The sequence below is a fragment of the Pleurodeles waltl genome, chromosome 3_1 (genome assembly GCF_031143425.1).
Source record: "Pleurodeles waltl isolate 20211129_DDA chromosome 3_1, aPleWal1.hap1.20221129, whole genome shotgun sequence".
Lineage (NCBI taxonomy): Eukaryota > Metazoa > Chordata > Amphibia > Caudata > Salamandridae > Pleurodeles > Pleurodeles waltl.
The window spans coordinates 30,517,266-30,539,068 of record NC_090440.1 but is presented as its reverse complement, the minus strand read 5'-3'; the positions used below and the strand labels follow the sequence as shown (position 1 = coordinate 30,539,068).

Genomic DNA, 21,803 nt, shown 5'->3' with positions numbered 1-21,803 from the left:
CACAATACTGGTCTCAGATTTTTAACATACTGTCTTGGAGTCCGGCAGCGACTGGTAGACTGCTCCATCCATATTATTATACTGGATCCTGGATGTGGGGGGGGGGCCAAAGGCAAGCACACCTTAGTTGGCTTTGTTATGGTGCTTGCTAAGCCTCACATTGCCCGAAACTGGAAAGACTTGGAGATGTCAGCGCTGGCTACGTGGCGCTCAGTGTTGGGACTGGTGTGCTTAGATTAAAGAATTAATCTACCTCCCGAGGGGTAAGTTGTTGTTTTTACGATGGGAAGGCTGTTAGCCCCATTGACAACTACAGAGTTACAGGCTTGCACCCAAGCCCTGCTAACTTCTGAATAGGACTGCTAAGATTGGCACTGTTGGGTATGAAAAGAATCAGTGCACTAATTCCGATTTAATGGTTAAATCGAATTTAATGTCACTGGGTGACAAAGGCCAACTTTAAAAGTTGCACTTTAGTTGATCAAGCTTTGCAGTGCCTGTTTACACTGGGCCTGCCCTCCAGACAGCTTTCTGCCTTCCTGGGAAGCCACGCTATTGACTCCCAGGAAAGGCCACAATAGGGGCTTGCATGATATAGAGGTGTTACTTCCCTCCTGCAGAAAGCCACATAGGTGTTAGCCCAAAGGCGAGCTTCAAAGGAGAAGCCTCTTTTGAAAGGCACATGGGTAACACTTGGAAGAGGGGATGCTCCATTGTTTAAGTGTACAGGCTGGCACTGGGGACAGGATAGGAGAAGCCAGTTGTCAAACTGTTTTTTCCACGGGTGTGCATCTACTTGGGCCACACCGCTGGGGGTGGTCTAAGGAGCTCTGAGTGTCAAAGGGGTATCACCATGCTGGGAGAGGGCACAATGGTGCATCCTGGGATAGCTAGATACCACACTTCACAGGGAGTGGTCATCAGGAGGGAGGGAACCTTGTAGCCCATTCACTACCAACCGCATCCTACCCTGAGGGCATTTTCTGATAATAATTAGGACACCCCTGGCACCCAGATCTTACATTTTGATGGACTTGCACGAAAAAACAAAGAAGGACTTCCCTGCTGCACCGAGGAACCAGCAAAGAGAGGCTGCACCGTTGAAGACTGCACTTGCTGCACCTAGTGGCTAGTGAAGAGAGGAACTGTGCTTGCTGTGACCTGCTCAAGGAGAAGTCGCCTCTAAGAGCTCAGTAAGCCAAGAGACCTCCAAGGGTCAGCTGACTGGCCCCCATGTTCGCAGCACAGGGACACAACAGCTGAAGAAGCCTTGTGGGGCAAGTAGATAGCCCCAAGTCTTCAAGCCACTACCACTGCCATCGTGCAGCACCGAGGATCAAGCCCCGACCAGAGCTGTACCCTAGTACGCCCGATCCGGGAGTGCTGTTGGAGAGTTTCAGGGACCCTCGGAAGACAAGTTATTGACCCATTAAGGACTGGCCTGTGACCGCAACAATGGCAACTGTTAGTCCAGTGGCAACTGGAATTTAGCCAGACCGGAGAGGACTTCATGGGATGTCAACCCGTGCAACCAGGACCCCTTCACCATCTTCGTGGACTAAGGAATCCCTGCAGGAAGACCCTCATAGACCGCATCGTGTCCACAGCATCCTTAGAGCACTTTCAGGATCCTTCATGATATGCATCAGAACCACTCCATAGGAACCCATTGTAATGCAGATAAAGTACCCAGAACTGCTGAAGGACTGCTTCTCCTGTGGAGGTAACTGTTCTTGAGGACCTTGCTGGTCGCCCCAAGCACTTCTAACCAACCGCATTGACACTATGGGGCAGATTTAAGAGCCCCTAGCGCCTCCTTGTGCCACATTAGTTTTACGCTAATGTGGCCCCACAAGGCCAAAATCGCAACACCAAATTTACAAAGTGGCGCATTGCATGTGCTGCGCCACTTAATAACCCTTTGCGCTACATTATGCCTCTTCCAGGTATAATGTATGCACAGTGGGTGTTCCCCGTTAGGGGCCGAAGAAATGGCGCAAAGAAATCTAAGCAATTTCCTTGCGTCATTTTTTTTGCCTCTTTTAACGCCTGCTCAGAGCAACTGTTAAAAATGAGTCACACCATGTAGGAAGTTGGCTCTGTATATATTATATCAAAGTGAGAGATAGTGTGCACAGAGTCCAAAGGTTCCCCTTAGAAGTTGATAGTGGCAAAATTAGATAATACTAATGCTCTATTTTGTGGTAGCGTGGTCGAGCAGTAGGCTTATCAGAGGGTAGTGTTAAGCATTTGTTGTACACACACAGGCAATAAATGAGGAACACACACTTAAAGACTTAACTCTAGGCCAATAGTTTTTATATAGAAAGAAAACTTTTCTTAATTTATTTTAGAACCACAAGATTCAAGATTTGAGGTAAGTACATGAATGCAAGGTACTTCAAACAGGTAAGTATAGAACTTTGTTTTAAAACAGTAGTACACACAGTTTTGGTTAAAATGGCAATAAGCTATTTTAAAAGTGGACACTACAAAAATCAACAGTTCCTGAGGGAGGTAAGTATTGGTTAGTTTTCTCAGGTAAGTAAAGCACTTACAAGTCAGTCTCCTGGGCATAGGCAGCCCACCGTTGGGGATTCAAGGCAACCCCAAAGTCACCGCACCAGCAACACAGGGCTGGTCAGGTGCAGAGGTCAAAGGAGGGCCTAAAACACAGAGGTGCCTATGGAGAACAGGGGTGCTCCTGTTCCAGTCTGCTGGTAGGTAAGTACCTGCGTCCTCAGGGATCAAATCAGGGGGGTTTTGTAGAGCATTGCAGGGGAAACAAACAGGCACACAAAACACATCCTCAGCGGCACAGGGGCGGCCGGGTGCAGTGTGCAAAGTAGGTGTTGCGTTTGCTATTGAAAGCAATGGAGGGACCCGGGGATCACTTAGGCAATGCAGGCAGGGCACAGGGGGGCTTCTCGGGCCAGCCACCGACTGGGCTAGGAAGAGGGCCGGCTGCTGGTCACTCCTGCACTGGTGGGTGGTTCCTCTCGGACCTGGGGGCTGCGGGTGCAGTGCTTGGTCCAGGCTTCGGGTTCCTTGTTACCAGGTGGTCAGGGGGAGCCTCTGGATACTCTCTGCAGGCGTCGCTGTGGGGGTCGACTCAGGTTACTCACGTCATCGCAGTCACCTAGGAATCCTCTCTGCGGTGTTTGTTCTCTGGAGCTCGAGCCAGGGGCGTCGGGTGCAGAGTGAGAAGTCTCACGCTTCCGGCGGGAAGGGAGAGTTCTTTCAAAGTTGCAAAAAAGTTGCAAAGTTATTGTTATTTTTGAACAGTGCCGCTGTTCTCGGGAGTTTCTTGGTCCTTCGGGTTCAGGGCAGTCCTCTAAGTCCTCAGAGGTCGCTGGTCCCTGTCAGATGCGTCGTCGTGCAGGCTCTTTGAGTCTGGAGACAGGCCAGTAGGGCTGGGGAAAAGTCAGTTGGTGTCTCCGTCGTCTCTGTGGGGCTTTCAGGTCAGCAGTCCTTCTTTCTTCAGGTTGCAGGATGTGTATAGGTCTGGGGGGCAGTAGCCAATGGCTACTGTCCTGGAGGGTGGCTACACCCTCTTTGTGCCTCCTCCCACACTTTGAATCATAACTGGCATCAACAAAAGGCAAAAAGTCAGGGGGTAACCATGCCAAGGAAGACATTTCCTTACACACCATTACAGGGAGTGCAGAATTATTAGGCAAATGAGTATTTTGACCACATCATCCTCTTTATGCATGTTGTCTTACTCCAAGCTGTATAGGCTCGAAAGCCTACTACCAATTAAGCATATTAGGTGATGTGCATCTCTGTAATGAGAAGGGGTGTGGTCTAATGACATCAACACCCTATATCAGGTGTGCATAATTATTAGGCAACTTCCTTTCCTTTGGCAAAATGGGTCAAAAGAAGGACTTGACAGGCTCAGAAAAGTCAAAAATAGTGAGATATCTTGCAGAGGGATGCAGCACTCTTAAAATTGCAAAGCTTCTGAAGCGTGATCATCGAACAATCAAGCGTTTCATTCAAAATAGTCAACAGGGTCGCAAGAAGCGTGTGGAAAAACCAAGGCACAAAATAACTGCCCATGAACTGAGAAAAGTCAAGCGTGCAGCTGCCACGATGCCACTTGCCACCAGTTTGGCCATATTTCAGAGCTGCAACATCACTGGAGTGCCCAAAAGCACAAGGTGTGCAATACCCAGAGACATGGCCAAGGTAAGAAAGGCTGAAAGACGACCACCACTGAACAAGACACACAAGCTGAAACGTCAAGACTGGGCCAAGAAATATCTCAAGACTGATTTTTCTAAGGTTTTATGGACTGATGAAATGAGAGTGAGTCTTGATGGGCCAGATGGATGGGCCCGTGGCTGGATTGGTAAAGGGCAGAGAGCTCCAGTCCGACTCAGACGCCAGCAAGGTGGAGGTGGAGTACTGGTTTGGGCTGGTATCATCAAAGATGAGCTTGTGGGGCCTTTTCGGGTTGAGGATGGAGTCAAGCTCAACTCCCAGTCCTACTGCCAGTTCCTGGAAGACACCTTCTTCAAGCAGTGGTACAGGAAGAAGTCTGCATCCTTCAAGAAAAACATGATTTTCATGCAGGACAATGCTCCATCACACGCGTCCAAGTACTCCACAGCGTGGCTGGCAAGAAAGGGTATAAAAGAAGGAAATCTAATGACATGGCCTCCTTGTTCACCTGATCTGAACCCCATTGAGAACCTGTGGTCCATCATCAAATGTGAGATTTACAAGGAGGGAAAACAGTACACCTCTCTGAACAGTGTCTGGGAGGCTGTGGTTGCTGCTGCACGCAATGTTGATGGTGAACAGATCAAAACACTGACAGAATCCATGGATGGCAGACTTTTGAGTGTCCTTGCAAAGAAAGGTGGCTATATTGGTCACTGATTTGTTTTTGTTTTGTTTTTGAATGTCAGAAATGTATATTTGTGAATGTTGAGATGTTATATTGGTTTCACTGGTAATGATAAATAATTGAAATGGGTATATATATTTTTTTGTTAAGTTGCCTAATAATTATGCACAGAGATAGTCACCTGCACACACAGATATCCCCCTAACATAGCTAAAACTAAAAACAAACTAAAAACTACTTCCAAAAATATTCAGTTTTGATATTAATGAGTTTTTTGGGTTCATTGAGAACATGGTTGTTGTTCAATAATAAAATTAATCCTCAAAAATACAACTTGCCTAATAATTCTGCACTCCCTGTATTTACAATGGTCCTCAATGGGCTTTGCAGGATTAGCGTCCAAAAATGTTATGCTAATCCTGCAAAGCTCCGAACTAGCGTCAAATTTGGACGCTAGTTCCCTAACTACTGTCTTAGTGTGCTTTATCTTAGATACGGCAAACACATGGTGGTGTTAGGGGCAGTGCTGAGGGGCGCAAGGAAATTGGTGCTGCACTGGGTACAGTGCCACTTTCCTCAAATCAGGCCCTACGTTGTCCTTGAAAAAGTTTCCAAGTGTCCCATTCGTTGACTTTGTCAAGGTTTGTTTGCCGTTGAATGAAATTGCTTTGACTCAATATCACTTGTAAAATCTATATCTCTGGAACCCTTCAGTGGATCTTTTTTGCTCTATTGTCTAGACTCTTATAAAAATACAGTCTATTTTTATAAATTCTTGACTGATTTGAGTGTTGTGTCAATTTCTTCCCCAATTATTTTCCTGCTGTTTAAATGCTTTACACTTGCTCCTCTGTGTAAGCCTTACTGCTGAGTGCCATAGTTACAGAGGGTTGAGCTGAGACTTTTACAGGGTTTTACAGATGAAACCTAATGGAATTAAATGAGTTGGTAAGTGTATTACCATGTCACCAAGGTCGCACTACCACACCATACAATATACCCTATTTCCTCACAATGCCTCTGGCAGCAAATTTACTATAATGGATGAGCGGGCCGCAGGAATGCCCACTAGACACCAGGGAATTAGTGTGTGTGTGTGTGTGTGTGTTTACAGTGTGGGGGAGCGACCCCTTGGGCAAGGGCCACTCTTCTTTGGGGAGGGGCAATGTATTTTTCACAATTTCTGCCCCCCTTGGGGGCAGAAAGCCACTAGAAACCAGGGATTTTAGTTTTGCTGATTTTTTGTGTTAGGGGAGGTCCCTTGGGCAAGGGTCACCCCCAAGTGGCAAAAAGCACTATTGGGCAGTTCTGCCCCCTTTAGGGCAGATCGGCCTATTGAATCCACTTAGCCCCAGGGATCATGTGTGTGTGTGTGTGCTTTGTGTGGGGGGGTGGCCCCTTGGGCAAGGGTCGCTCCCCAAAAGGGGGCAATAGAATCTAGGCCATTTCTGTCCCCCTTGGGGGCAGATTGGCCTATTTATTTTAGGCCCTTCTGCCCAGAAACCAAGAAGATGCCAGGGATTTTTTTTGTTTTCTTTCTTTTGTTTTTTTTCTGTGTTTGGGGGGCGCCTCCTTGGGCAAGGGTCGCCCCCAAGGGGCAAAAGCACTATTGGGCATTTCTGTCCCCCTTGGGGGCAGATCAGCCTATTTTGTTTAGGCCCATCTGCCCCCAAGGGGGGCAGAATCCACTTAGCGCCAGGGATCATGTGTGTGCTTTGTGTTGGGTGGTGGCCCATTGGGCAAGGGTCGCCTCACCCCCAAAGGGGGCAATATATTCTATGGCATTTCTGCCCCCCTTGGGGGCAGATTGGCCTATGCTTTTTAGGCCCATCTGCCCCCAAGCAGAAAACACTATACACATGGGAAAATTTTAAAATGGTTGGTGGCGGGGTGTTTGTCAACTGGCAAAGTGTTTGCATTTATGATAATAACAGTTTTATTTCTCCTTTTTGTTCTAGTTCAAAGCTTTTTCTTCCTTTGCTGTGGCTTGTTGCAGTTTTGGCAGTGGTTGTCCTGCGGTTTGCGTAGTTGCATGTTTTAGGTAAGTAAATAAATGTACTCCAAAGGAGTATTGTTGCCATGCATGAATGACATGTTTGTAGGTGGTTTACTGAATGCAGGCTTGTGTGTGAAATTGTCCTTAGATTTATGCACAATGATTATTGTGTTGTCTTATGTCAATTTTTTTTTTTTTTTCCTTTTTAGTGGGATATCATTGGTAACTGCTGTGCAGAGTAGTTGCTGGTGAGTCAAGCTTTTTCAGGCAAGTGAGCTGTATAGTTTTTGAGTTTATAACTCTTAGTGATAAAGCTACACTTTGTTTGTTACTTATCTTACGCAGTGCTGGTTGTTGGTGGTGCATTTGTCCAGTTCATTTTTGTAGGAAGGATCATGACTAGTCATAGAATGACCGCTCAGCAGGTAGTTGGTGTTCTTTTTGAGTTGTCTTCTGACCATGATTATGAGACTGACTCTGCATCTGAGGCAGAGGAGGAAATGCAAGATTCTGGAAGCGAATTTTCTGTCAGAGAGGAATCACCTGATGATGAAGCCACTCTCAGTGCTGATGAAGGGCCTGTTTTAGAGGAGGACACTGATGTGCCAATGGTGCAGCAGCCAGCGGCTGAAAGGCTTCCCATTGGAAGACCTGACATGTGGGTTGCACCAAACATGGAGCAGCCACAGTTGCCTGTGTTTACTGGTTTCCCAGGGTGTCGAGTTAATATGAAAAACGTTTTGCCTGTCAACTTTTTTGAGTTGTTTATGGACAATATATTTTTGGAAAAGATTGTTGAGCAGACTAATTTCTATGCAGAGCAGTATTTGAGGGTCAACACTGCCAGGCTTAGGCCCCACTCTAGAGCTAGCTGGTGGAGTCCCATAAATCTGGAAGAGTTGAAAAAGTTCTTGGGTTTAACTTTTTTGATGGGGCTGATAAGGAAGCCATCACTGTCTTCATATTGGTCTACTAGTCCCTTGATGGCAACTGCTATATTTCCAGCAATCATGAGTCGTAACCGGTATGAGGTTCTTCTTCGGATGTTGCATTTTGTAGATAATGCTTTAGCTTTGCCACAAGATCACCCTGATTCTGACCGTCTTTTTAAGATTAGACCTGTCCTTGATCATTTGGTAGATCGGTTTTCAGAGATCTATGTTCCAGGCAAAGAAATTATCTGTAGATGAGTCTTTGGTCCTGTTCAATGGTTGTTTGTTTTTTAGGCAGTACATTCCCAGCAAGAGGGCACAGTATGGAATTAAGATGTATTTGCTGTCTGAAAGTAGTACAGAATATGTTTATAATTTCCGGGTCTATACTGGTAGGGATTCCAATATTGACCACCCTGGTTGTCCACCCACTTTTGGAGTTAGTGAGAAAACTGTGTGGGAACTTGGTAGACAACTGTTTAACAAAGGTCACCATTTATACGTAGATAACTTCTACACTGGAGTTCAGTTGTTCAAGGAGTTGTTCAGAGTGGACACTGTTGCTTCTGGCACAATCCACTCTAACCGGAAAGGCTATCCAAGAGAGCTTGTCTGTAAAAAACCTGCGAAGGGACAGTGCAGTGCCTTGTGGAATGATGAGCTGCTAGCTCTGAAATTTGTAGACAGGAGAGATATGTACATGCAAACTACCATCCATAATGAGAGTACTTCACCTGTGGCTGTTTGGGGTCAAGTTGCTGAAGTGCGCAAACCTGTGTGCATTTTAGGCTATAATAAGCACATGGGTGGTGTTGATAAAGCAGATCAGAGGTCGGAACCTTACACTGCTGTTCGTAAGTCTTATGTTTGGTATAAGAAATTAGTGGTTCACCTGTTCTACTTGGCAACTTTTAATGCTTTTGTTGTGTTCAAGGATAATTCTCCAGAGTCAAGGATGACATTTGTGAAATTTCAGGAGTCTATCATAGTGAGCCTTATTGTGCTGGAACCGGGTAGAGTTCATAGAGAAGCAGTGGTAGAGGATGTGGCTAGACTGAATGATCGTCACTTTGCTGAGCACATTCCTCCCACAGCCAAAAAAAAAGTTCCTGCTAAGAGATGTAGAGTCTGTGCTCGAAGAGGTATCAAGAAAGAAACTAGGATATACTGCCCTGATTGTCCTTCAAAGCCTGGGCTGTGTGTGGGTGGCTGTTTCTGGAACCACCACACACAGAAGAATTATTGGGAAATACCGTAAACATAACCTGCTATTTTATATTTTCATATGTTCAGTTTCACGGTTGGCATTACTATCATGCATTCAGTTAGAGCTTTTGTGTTTGTAGTTTTGGACTTATTTATAATTAGTAGTTTCTTTGTTGTTTAAAAAAAAAGTGATGGCGGTGTGGATGGGGTGGCGCTTGGCTGGCGGTGTGCGTGGGGTGGTGCTTGGCTGGCAGTGTGCATTGGGTGGCGCTTGGCTGGCGGTGTGCGTGTGTGGTGCTTGGCTGGTGATGTGCGTAGGGTGGCTCTTGGCTGGCGGTGTGTGTGCGGTAGCGCTTGGCTGGCAGTGTGAGTGCGGTGGCGCTTGGCTGGCGGTGTGTGCGTGGGGTGGCGCTTGGCTGGCGGTGTAAATATTGACTTGCTGCTGGCTACTGCAACACACTGCCAGGCAAACGCCAGTCCACACACTCCCGTCAGTTGGTGTGATTGCTGTATCAGCCATGAGGGCGTATGTAAGTGATAGGCCCTTGAGTGGCACTGTCTGTTGATGCGAGTGTTGTAATGTGCTAGGTCCGTGGCTGGCGGCTTCAATGGTCTTTTGCATGTCATGTATGAAAGCTGTGTGAATGAACTGTAAAGCGGATGGTGCCTTGACGTGCCTTTACAGCTCACGAGCTGTAAGTCATTGGTTCAGTTTTTTGGCCTTTCAGTTATTAACAGTGCATTTCATTTTTGTGAAATTTCTTGTCAATAAAATTTGATCTACTGAACCATCACTCACCCTTGTGCCAAATCCAACCAATATGTGTGGTAAAAATAACAAAACCTGTTCCGCTGTAATCAGGTGTCGCAGCACACCCATGGCACGCTAGGTGTCTCGGGTGGGACCTCGATAATGAAGCATGCCACCAACTTGGTTGGTGAGTGAGGGGTCTTTTTAACATAACCTGAGTGTTTCTTTTCACAATTTTAGTGTTTGGAACATCACATAAGTACATGGACACATCAAAATGAACTATTGCAAAACTACCTATGTTTGTGGGTGGGGGCACCTACGTTTTTGGTCCCGGGTGCGGCCTTCATTTAGGGAAACCTACCAAACCCAGACATATTTTAAAACTAGACACCCCAAGGAGTCCAGGGAGGTGTGGCTTGCCTGGATCCCCCAAAATTTTCTTACCCAGACTCCTCTGCAAACCTCAACATTTGCTTAAAAAATCATATTTTCCTCACTTTTCTTTGTAGGATCACCGTGCCGGCACAAATTTCCTACCACCCAGCGTTTCCCTCAGTCTCCCAAGTAAAATGATACATCACTTGTGTGGGTTCCCAAAGCAGAGTCAGCCTAAAAGATGTATAAAAGAAAATATGTGCTTATCAACTCGCTGTCCTAACTCCTCAATCTCTACAGGTTATTGCCATTTTTCTGTTGCAGGACCTGGGCCACCCACACAAGTGAGGTATCATTTTTCTCTGGAGACTTTGGGGAACGCTGGGTGGAAGGAAATGTGTGGCTACTCTCAGATTCCAGAACTTTCTGTCACCAAAATGTGAGGAAAAAGTGTTTTTTTAGTAAAGTTTTGAGGTTTGCAAAGGATTCTGGGTAACAAAACCTGCTGAGAGCCCCACAAGTCACCCCATCATGGATTCCCCTAGGTGTCTATTTTTTAAAAAATGCACAGGTTTGGTAGGTTTCCCTAGGTGCCGGCTGAGCTAGAGGCCAAAATCCACAGGTAGGCACTTTGCAAAAAACATCTCTGTTTTCCTGGGGAAAATGTGATGTGTCCACGTTGTATTTTGGGGCATTTCCTGTTGCGGGCACTAGGACTACCCACACAAGTGAGGTATCATTTTTATCGGGAGACTTGGGGGAACGCTGGGTGGAAGGAAATTTGTGGCTCCTCTCAGATTCCAGAACTTTCTGTCACCGAAATGTGAGGAAAAAATATTTTTGTAGCCAAATTTTGAGGTTTGGAAAGGATTCTGGGTAACAGAACCTGCTGAGAGTCCCACATGTCACCCCGTCTTGGATTCCCCCAGGTGTCTACTTTTAAAAAATGCGCAGGTTTGGTAGGTTTCCCTAGGTGCTGGCTGAGCTAGAGGCCAAAATCTACAGATAGGCACTGTGCAAAAAACACGTCAGATTTCGATGTAAAAATGTGATGTGTCCATGTTGCGTTTCCTGTCGCGAGTATTAGGCCTACCCACGCAAGTGAGGTACCATTTTTATCGGGAGACTTTGGGGAATACAGAATAGCAAAACAAGTGTTATTGCCCCTTGTCTTTCTCTTCATGTTTTCCTTCTAAGTGTAAGACAGTGTGTAAAAAAGACGTCTAATTGAGAAATGCCCTGTAATTCGCATGTTAGTCTGGACGCCCTGGACTTGAGAGATGTGCAAATAACCACTGCTTCTCAACACCTTATCTTGTGCCCATTTTGGAAATAAAAAGGTTTTCTAGATACCTATTTTTCACTCTTTATATTTCAGCAGATGAATTGCTGTATACCCGGTATGGAATGAAAACCCATTGCAAGGTGCAGCTCATTTTTTGGGTCTGGGTACCTAGGGCTCTTGATGAACCTACAAGCCCTATATAGCCCGCAACCAGAAGAGTCCAGCAGACGTAACGGTATATTGCTTTCAAAAACCTGACATTGCAGGAAAAAGTTACAGAGTAAAACATTGAGAAAAAAGGCATTTTTTTTACCTCAATTTCAATATTTTTTTTATTTCAGCTGTTATTCTCTGTAGGAAACCCTTGTAGGATCTACACAAATTACCCCTTGCTGAATTCAGAATTTGAAAGCACAAAAAAAAGTAAAAATGGGTTATGTCCCAGTAAATTGCCGAAATTGTGTTGTAAAATTGGGTTTTCTGATTCAAGTCTGCATGAATGAAAGCTGGGAAGATGGTGATTTTAGCACTGCAAACCCTTTGTTGATGCCATTTTCAGGGGAAAACGCACAAGCCTTCAGCTGCAGCTCTTTTTTCCCATTAAAAAAAAAAAAAAAAAAAAATTCGCAGTATTTTGGCTAATTTCTTGATCTCCTTCAGGGGAACACACAAAGTCTGGGTACCTCTAGAATCCCTAGGATGTTGGAAAAAAGGACACAAATTTGTCGTGGATAGCTTATGGGGACAAAACGTTATGAGGGCCTAAGCGCGAACTGCCCCAAACAGTCAAAAAAAGGCTTGGCATCTGAGGGGGAAAAGGCCTGGCAACGAAGGGGTTAAGAGCAGATGGTCCTCCCATATCCCATCATGCTTAGCAGGAGGCAGTTACCTTAGTTCTTTTTGTAGGCTTTACTAACTGAGATGAAGGAGTCTGTGAATTATCAATCATTAATATTAATAATATTATTATGTCTGTTCCTCCGGAGAGGAGGGAGGGTCGCTTATGACTATCATAGATATACCACTACGAGAGAACTGGAGTTACAGTTAAGAAACTATTCCTTATCTTGTAGGGGATTTCAATGTATAGTCATAAGCACTGAATAGATTAGCAAGCCCATCCCCCTGAGAGAGGTGGAGTAAACAGAACAATAGAGTGATATTTATTCATGCAAAGAGATTTCTAAGAGAAGCCTGTCCTACTTGAGCATCTGTCCTAGCATCAGAATCAAGACAGTAGTGCTTAGTAAAGGTGTGGACAGACCTCCATATAGCCGCTTTGCAAATATCTGCCAAAGGAATGTTTCTCATTAATGCAGCCATTTATGTCTGCCTTCAAGGGACTTATTGGCTAGCTGGTAACAGAGCAAAATACATGAAACAATCCAACTGGACAAAGATTGCTTAGAGGTGGCCAGGCCTGTTCGAACTTGGCCATAGGTAATGAACAGCTGTTGTGACTTGCGAAAGAATTTAGTTTTGTCTAGATAACATTTTAAAACCCTCTTCACATCTAGAGAGTAAAGTGGTCTCTCTGCAGGAGTAAATGGGTTTTGAAAGAAAGTTGGGAAAGAGATAGTCTGGTTTACATGAAAGTAAGAGATAACTTTGGGTAGAAATTTTGGATGTGTTCTCATTACAACCTTGGAGGAATAGAAAGCTGTGTATGGTGCCTGAGCACAAAGGGCCTGGATCTCACTAACCCTGTGAGCTGAAGTAATTGCTACAAGGAAGGCAGTTTTCTAAGTGAGATGTTGGAGAGATGCCTTGTGTATGGGCTCAAAAGGATGTTCTATTAGACGTGAAAGAACTATATTAAGCTCCCATGGAGGAGAAGGATGCCTAGTAGGAGAAAAAATCTTCTTTAACCCCTCTAGGAAGTCTTAACTGACTGGAATTTTAAAGAAAGAGGTTTATAAAGGACTTTTCTTGTATGCAGTCAGAGCTGCCAGGTGTACTTTGATGGATGAGAATTGTAAGCCAAATTTTGCTAGCTGCAATAGATATGGAAGCATAACATCTTCTCCACATGTTTTTGGATCTATGCTGTTGTCCAGACACCACCTTTTCCATTTTAAGGCATATGCTGATCTGGCAGAAGGTCACTTTGCCTCTCTTAGAATGTCCATGCAGTCTTGAGGAAGGTTAGGGTGACCATACTGCTCTAGCTCAGGAGCCCTGCTGCCAAATTCAACGACGAGAGGTTGGTATGTCTCATCTGACCTCCGAATTTGGTGAGAATGTCTGGCCTGCATGGCAGTCTGAGATGTGGACGGAGGGGCTGGTGAAGAAGGTCCGGAAACCACCACTGCCGTGGCCCTTCCAGAGCAATGAGTATCATCCTGGTTTTGGAGTGGGAAAGTTTGATCAGGACTGCCGTGGTCAGGGGAAGTGGGGGAAAAGCATAAACAAATTTTCCTGACCAGTCTATCCACAGGGCATTACCCTATGTCTCCAGATGGTAATACCTGGAGGCGAAGTCTAGGCATTTTTTGTTTTCTGCTGTTGCGAATAGATCTATAGAAGGGGTGCCCCACATGGAGAAGATGTAGTGTACGACATCGTTGTGCAGAACCCATTTGTGGTTTTCATTTATCGCTCTGCTGAGAGCATCTACCTGAACATTCTCTATGCCAGGGAGTTGAGTCGCTGTTATTATTAAGTTCCTCACCAGAAGCCAGTTCCAGATTGTTTGAACCTCCAGAGATAGAGTCCTCGATCTGGTGCCCCCCGCTTGTTCAAGTAGTACATGGTGGCCGTATTGTCTGTTTGAAGAAGCAGAGTATTTGTGGTGAATGCAGGAAAGAAGGCTTTGAGTGCGAGCTGGACTGCACATAGCTCTAGGAGACTGATGTGATAAGATCTCTCCTTCCGAGACCAAGAGCCTTGAATCTGTAGATTATCCACATGGGCACCGCATCCGAGTAACGATGCGTCCACGACTATCATCTGTGTGGGAACCTGTTGGTGGGATGGCATGTTCAGAGAACACCACCACTTGAGTGATTGTATTGTATGTAGAGTGAAAGTAATCCTGTCCTCCCATTTGCCCATCAGCTGATTCCATTGGTTTTCCAGGCACCCCTGCAAACGCCTCATGTGGAGGCAAGCATTGGGAGTGAGGTAGATGCAAGATGCCATTGACCCTAGGAGAGACAAGACTTTTCTTGCTGTTGAATGAGGCGCTCTCTCTCTCTCTCTCTCGAGCTTGATATTTCTGAAGGATCGATGAACGTCGCTCCTCCGAAGGAAACACCTTTGCTTGAATGGTGTCGATGGTGGCGCCTAGGTGGAGACAAAAACACAACCAGGGCACTCCAAGTAACAAGTCCACGATGAAGGAAGATGCAGATTTCTTTATTTCCTTATGTTGAGAAATACCAAATCAATGTTCTGAGAACAATCGAATCAATGTTCAAAGAAAAGCCAACACGTGTTTCGTCCACACTGACTTTTTCAAGGCTGAAACAAGGGAAAGATGGAATTTCTTACAAATTACAAAACTACCATCTGGTAGGTGTAAAATACGTCACAAAGCAAAACGGTTCGTTGACAGTAGAACAAAGGAAACTATTTTCCATATAGTATATAACCATTAAGAGTGACGAGAAATCTGAAAAAGAGATACTCCCATGCTGGAAAATGTTTAAACATTGATCGTGGATAACCACCCAAAGGTGCCAGTGAAAAATAGAAAAGAAAAGTGGAAAAGATCAATACACTGGTTGGTGAAAGTATACAGAACCACCATGTGAATATTAAGTAAAACCGAGGTGAGGTTTCCAAGGAGTGAAACTAGATTACATTAACGCCGAAAAAGCGCTTTTCAAAAAGAGCTTCAGAATCCCCCGCACCACCATGAGCAGAAACTTGGTAATCAGAAAGGCCATCAGGTAGGGTCCCAAACAAATGATCCCCCAAGGATAGTCACACAAAGGACAGAATCCCATAGTATGTGTACGATATATTGTATGAACCCTGCTGGAGAACATTTTGTGCAGAATGAGAAAAAAAGAGACTGACTCAGTCATACCATAAAGATGGTTGAAAAGGATAAGTTACTTACCTGTAAATCCTAGTTCTCTTCCAGGGGTATCCTCATCAAAGTCATAAACATTGAATATTCCCGCCCTTGTGCGGGGACCCCGGAGCATATATAAAATATACACATATTATACATGTGTAACAAACAGTCATGCAGGCTATCATGTTAAAAACAGGCTAAAATGCTTTATTTCTATGAAGTTTTTTTTATTTTTTTTATTTTATTTTATATTAAATACTACAATAGAGCATAAATATGTACCCAAGCTCCTAAAACTAGGCTTAGGGAAGTAAGCAGTAGCAAACTCTAGAGAAAAAATAGAAAAAACTGCATTGAAAAACAATGAAGCATTCTTAGCCAATAGGCTGCATGCAGGTTAACACAGGAGAACCATAAAAACTTTGGCACCGTGCCTTTAAGACCCTGAGCACCTCCAGTATCCCACCATGCCTCAGGGGTGAAGGAAAGGTGACAGTTGGTTCACAGTTAGGTCAATTCTTTTTCCGGTGACAATTTGTATAACTGATTCCAGACACAGTCTGTCCTGCACTTCTAGGAGACGTGCGTCCGGGGAGGAGGGTGGGTTGTTTATGACTTTGATGAGGATACCCCTGGAAGAGAACTAGGATTTACAGGTAAGTAACTTATCCTTCTCTTCCAGGGGATCCTCATCAATAGTCATAAACATTGAATAGATTAGCAAGCCCATCCCTAAACCCAGCGGACTGTCCGATAGAAGTGCAGGAATAGATATGTCTTACGCAAATAGATTTCTTAGAGAGGCCTGCCCCACTTGGGCATCCGCTCTTGCATCTGAGTCTAAACAATAATGTCTTGTAAACGTATGGACAGACTTCCATGTAGCAGCCTTACAAATCTCAGATATCGGAACATTGTTAAGGAGAGCAGCAGTAGCCGCTTTACCCCTTGTGGAATGCGCTCTAGGCCGCGCTAGTAATTGTTTATTAGCTAGCTGGTAAGTATTAACAATACAAGAAACTATCCATCTTGATATTGTTCGCTTAGATGCTGCCTCTCCTGTCCTTAAATGACCATAGTTTACAAACAAGCGGTTAGAGTGTCTAATCGATTTTGTCTTGTCCAGATAACATTTCAGCACTCTTTTCAAGTCTAATGAGTGCAATGCTTTCTCTGCTGGAGTCTCTGGATTGGGAAAGAACGTCGGTAAAGATATGGTCTGATTAATATGGAATTCTGACACCACCTTCGGAAGGAAAGATGGGTGAGTTCGAAGAACCACTCTATTGTCATGAAAAACCGTGTACGGTTCTTTTGAAGAAAAGGCCTGGATTTCACTGACCCTCCTCGCTGAAGTAATGGCCACTAGAAAAGCCGTCTTCCACGTAATGTGTTGTAAAGAGGCCTTATGTATAGGCTCGAAAGGAGGGCCCATAAGTTTTGCCAGGACTATGTTCAGTTCCCATGGAGGAGAAGGCCTCCGAATTGGCGGAAAAACTTTCTTCAAACCCTCTAAGAAATCCTTGACTACAGGTTTTGTAAAGAAGGATTCCTGAGAAGGTGACTTGCGATAGGCTGTAATAGCAGACAAATGTACCTTAATAGATGATACCTGCAGACCGGACTTCGCTAGATGAAGCAAATAGGACAGTATGACATCCTCCTGCGCCCGTATGGGATTATGACCTTTCTGACAGCACCATATGTAGAATCTCTTCCACTTAAAAGCGTAAGAACGCCGCGTGGAAGGCCGTTTGGACTCTTTCAAGATGTTCATGCACTCCTGCGAGAGCCCTCGGTGCCCATACTGCAGGAATTCAGGAGCCATGCTGTTAAGCTCAGAGAGGGTAGGTTGGGATGTAGAATCCTGCCCTCCATTCTGCTCAGAAGATCCGGTCTGCACGGCAGCCTCCTGTGAGGTTTTTCCGACAGGTTGAGGAGATCCGTGTACCAGAACTGTCGGGCCATTGTGGCGCTATAAGAATCATTCTGGTCCTGGATCTGTAAAGTTTGCTGATCACTGCCGGAATGAGGGGAATCGTCGGAAAAGCGTAAAAAAATATCCCTGACCAGTCGATCAACAGGGCATTCCCTCGAGATCCCGGACGGTAGAACCTGGATGCGAAGTCTGGGCATTTCTTGTTTACTTCGTCTGCGAAGAGATCCAGTTGAGGCCGACCCCATTGCGCGAAGATGTATTCTGCGACTTCGCCGTGTAGGACCCAATCGTGAACGTCCTCCAGGTGTCTGCTTAGAAAGTCTGCTTCCACGTTCTGCTGACCTGGCAGGTGAACTGCTGTAATTGACATTCCTCTGGCCAGGAGCCAATGCCATATCGCCTGGGACTCTCGCGATAGGGGTAGGGACCTCGTTCCCCCTTGTTTGTTCAAGTAATACATCGTGGTTGTATTGTCCATCTGTATCAAGAGAGTTTTCCCCTGAATTAGCGGTATGAAAGACTTGAGAGCCAGATGGACCGCTCTGAGTTCTAGCAGATTGATGTGGTACTGCTTTTCCTTGTCTGACCACAGACCCTGCGCTTGAAAAGGACCCAAATGAGCCCCCCATCCCTGAAGAGATGCATCAGTTACTAGGGTGTCGGATGGAAGCACCTGGTGAAACAGAGCACCCACTGACAGGTGAGGTCTGTGCATCCACCATCTCAATGACTGAAGTGCTACCGCCGGTAGCCGCACCGTGTCCTCCCAGCGACCTGTTCTTTGGCTCCAGTTGGTCTCCAATGCCTCTTGGAGGGGTCTCATGTGGAGTCTGGCATTTGGGACAATAAAAATGCACGATGCCGTGGAGCCCAGCAGTGATGTCACCTGACGTGCCGTAGGTGCGCTGGCTCTCAACAGGTCCTGGCACTTCCTGTCTATTGAGGATAGTCGTTCCTCCGAAGGATACACTTTTTGGAGTTCTGTGTTTATGATAGCTCCTAGGTAGTGAAGATTCTGCGTTGGAATCAAGGTTGACTTCTGGTAATTGACCTGAAGACCTAGAGCTTCGCAAACTCCTAGTACAATGTCCCGATGGCTTCTCGCCTGCTCCGGAGAAGAAGCCTTTAGTAGCCAGTCGTCTAGGTATGGATATATGTATATCCTTTGTCTTCGGAGATGTGCTGCCACCACTGCCATACATTTCGAGAAAACTCTTGGGGCAGATTTCAGGCCAAAGGGTAGAACTCTGAACTGGTAATGCTGTAACGCTACTCGGAAGCACAGGAATTTTCGATTGTTGGGAGCTATCGGGATGTGAAAGTACGCATCCTGTAGGTCGATGGAGCACATCCAGTCTCCCTGATGCAGTTGAGAGAAAATCTGGTGAAGCGCTAGCATTCTGAACTTCTGCTTCCTTATGTATTTGTTCAGCAGCCGTAGGTCCAGAATTGGCCTGAAAACGCCCTCTCGACCCTTCTTTGCCACTAGAAAGTAACGGGAGTAGACCCCCTGTCCTCTGTGTGCAGGTGGAACCTTTTCTATGGCATTCTTTTTTAGGAGGGCGAGAGCCTCCTTGCGTAGCAAGCTGAGATGAGATAGATTGTCTTTGGTTGGTGGCATGCGTGGTGGAGGCTGTTTGAAAAGAAGAGAATAGCCATGTTCGACAATATTGAGCACCCATTTGTCTCTTGTGATAGAGTGCCACTCGTGAAGATAAGCCGTAATACTTCCCCCCACCGGAGTGGTGTACAGTGTCGAGGGAAGCAAGATTTCATTGCTTGGTGGGTGCTTTCGGAGTGGACTGTTGAGGTCTACTTGACCCTCGCTCCCTTGTGTTTCTCCTTTGAAAAAGAGGGCGTCCCTGTCGTTGCTGTGACCTTTGCGACCAATGAGGGGTTTGAACCCTCTGCTGGAAAGGGCGCCTGTCATACGGCCTGTACCTCCGCCTGAAATCTTTCTTTCTTTCGAGGCCCACCGCCTTCATGGTATCCACCTCGGTCTTCATGCGGGCCATCTCTTCGTCTGCATGGGCACCGAATAGAGAATTCCCGGCAAATGGGAGATTCAGGATGCGTTGTTGTGCTTCCTGTTTCAAGCCAGTGAGCCTCAGCCAGGAAGATCTCCTCGCACAGATACCATGTGCGTATCCATGAGCAGCCAAATCCGCCCCATCTGCTGCCGCGCTGATAACCTGGTTGGATACCAGGCATCCTTCTTGTAGTATCTCCTGGAAATCTTGTCTGTCTTCTCTGGGCAATTTTTCTGTAAATCTACTGAGGGAGTCCCACAGAGAACGATCATACCTGCCCAGGAGCGCAGACGCACTGGAGACCTTCATTGCTGAAGCCGCTGTCCCGCATATCTTTCTCCCTAGAGAGTCTAGATGCCTGCTCTCTTTATCCGGGGGCACCGTGGAAGAAGATGCCACCGAGTGGGTCTTTCGGGCGGCAGCTATGATAACCGAGTCCGGTGGCGGATCCTTTCTAAGGAATAAGGGTCTTGTTCTAGAGCCTTGTATTTTTTGAGAATTCTAGCCGGGGCAGACTTAAGCGAGGCTGGGGCCAGAAAAGTGTCCATGGTTGGCTGGAACAAGCCAGGCACTAGAGGCAGCAACTTTTTTGACTCTGATCTCTGTTGTAGAGTCTCAAAGATGACCGATGAGGAGGTAGATGGTTCTGGAACCTCTATGTTGAGTTTCTGCGCTCCTCTTAGCAACACCTCGTTGAATGTGGTAATGTCATCCACCGGTGAGACTCTAGCAGGTGGTGAATCTGTTAGGGTGGGTGAGTAACGCCCGACAGATGAACCTGATAAAGACCAAGAGGGTGATCTTCTTCTTGACCGCGACCTGGATCTTCGTTGAGAGCGAGAACTGCTGCGAGACACTGTAGCCGAGCGTCTAGGCCTCGCGGTCGGTTGGCGAGGAGCTGAACGAGGCCGTTCTGCCCTGGCTGTCGGTGATGGCGTTCTTGGCAGGGAGGCAGTAGGTGAATACATTCGCAAATATTGCGAATCTGGGGAGGCCGCTGGTCTGTTGAGGCTCTCCAGCCACCTCGGAGATAGGTTGAGGGGCGAGACATGCCCAGATGATGCCGCTCTTGACCGAGAAGAGTCGCTCGGTATGGAGACCACTGGAGATGGCGCCTTGTCTGGCGTGGGGCGATGTTCTGCTCCCTGTGGGACAGGTAAAACCTGTGTCAACGTCGATGGCTGTTTCGACGTCGAAGGGCGCCCAGCCGGTTGCTCATGCCTCGACGTTGAGTGCCTCGACGTTGAGTGCCTTGACGTCGAACGGCGATCCTTGGACCTCGACCTGCTCGCCGTCGTGTGCCTCGACGTGGAGCGATGGGAGGTCGACGGCGGATGTCTCTCGTGCCGTCGTGGCGATTTCGACGTCGTGTGTCCTGACGTCGGGGGGCGCACAGCCTTTGGCGGCGACCGGGCACGCCGGCGATGGCTCGACGTCGATCGGCGGGCTGCCGTCGACGGAGACCTGCCCCTGCTCTGATGTCTCTCCGACGCCGTTCCCTTCGACGTCGGGCGTGTCGCCGTCGACGGCGATCTATGCCGGTGAGACGGTGGTAGCGACGACGTCGACGGTGAACAAACAGGTACTTTCCTACCTGTCGACGTCGACCGGGCCATTCTCTCCTGAGAATGGCCTTCTGGCTGTCTGGGAAGTGAGGAGGACGATGTTCTTTGCCTCTCCTGAAGCCCATGTAGCCGGATCTTCTCTCTGTCTTTCAGAGTCCTCCTATACATGTTCTTGCAGTACTTACAAGTGTCAGGGCAGTGACTCTGAGGCAGGCACACTATGCACAGAGAGTGGGGATCTGACTGGGCCTTCTTCTTCCCACAAGCAGGGCATTTGACAAAAAGTGAAGGCATTTTTCTGTCAGAAAAAACCTGCCTAGCTCAGACAAAGGTGTTATTTGTCGAGTGAAAAGTGAAAAAACGCTTTTTTAAAGAATTTTTCTGAGAAAAACTCAGAAAAACTGAGAGCTCAATGCTCCAGGATCCTCTCAGAAGAAGCCGGAAAAAAGAACTGACCTAACTGTGAACCAACTGTCACCTTTCCTTCACCCCTGAGGCATGGTGGGATACTGGAGGTGCTCAGGGTCTTAAAGGCACGGTGCCAACGTTTTTATGGTTCTCCTGTGTTAACCTGCATGCAGCCTATTGGCTAAGAATGCTTCATTGTTTTTCAATGCAGTTTTTTCTATTTTTTCTCTAGAGTTTGCTACTGCTTACTTCCCTAAGCCTAGTTTTAGGAGCTTGGGTACATATTTATGCTCTATTGTAGCATTTAATATAAAATAAAATAAAAAAATAAAAAAAAACTTCATAGAAATAAAGCATTTTAGCCTGTTTTTAACATGATAGCCTGCATGACTGTTTGTTACACATGTATAATATGTGTATATTTTATATAT

General features: G+C 46.3%; 1 protein-coding gene across 1 annotated transcript in view; it reads right to left on the bottom strand.

Moving 5' to 3' along the window:
- LOC138283274 (embryonic protein UVS.2-like) overlaps nucleotides 1–21,803 on the bottom strand; it is a 44,890-nt gene that overhangs the window by 13,790 nt on the left and 9,297 nt on the right. The gene's annotated exons all lie outside the window — the stretch shown is intronic.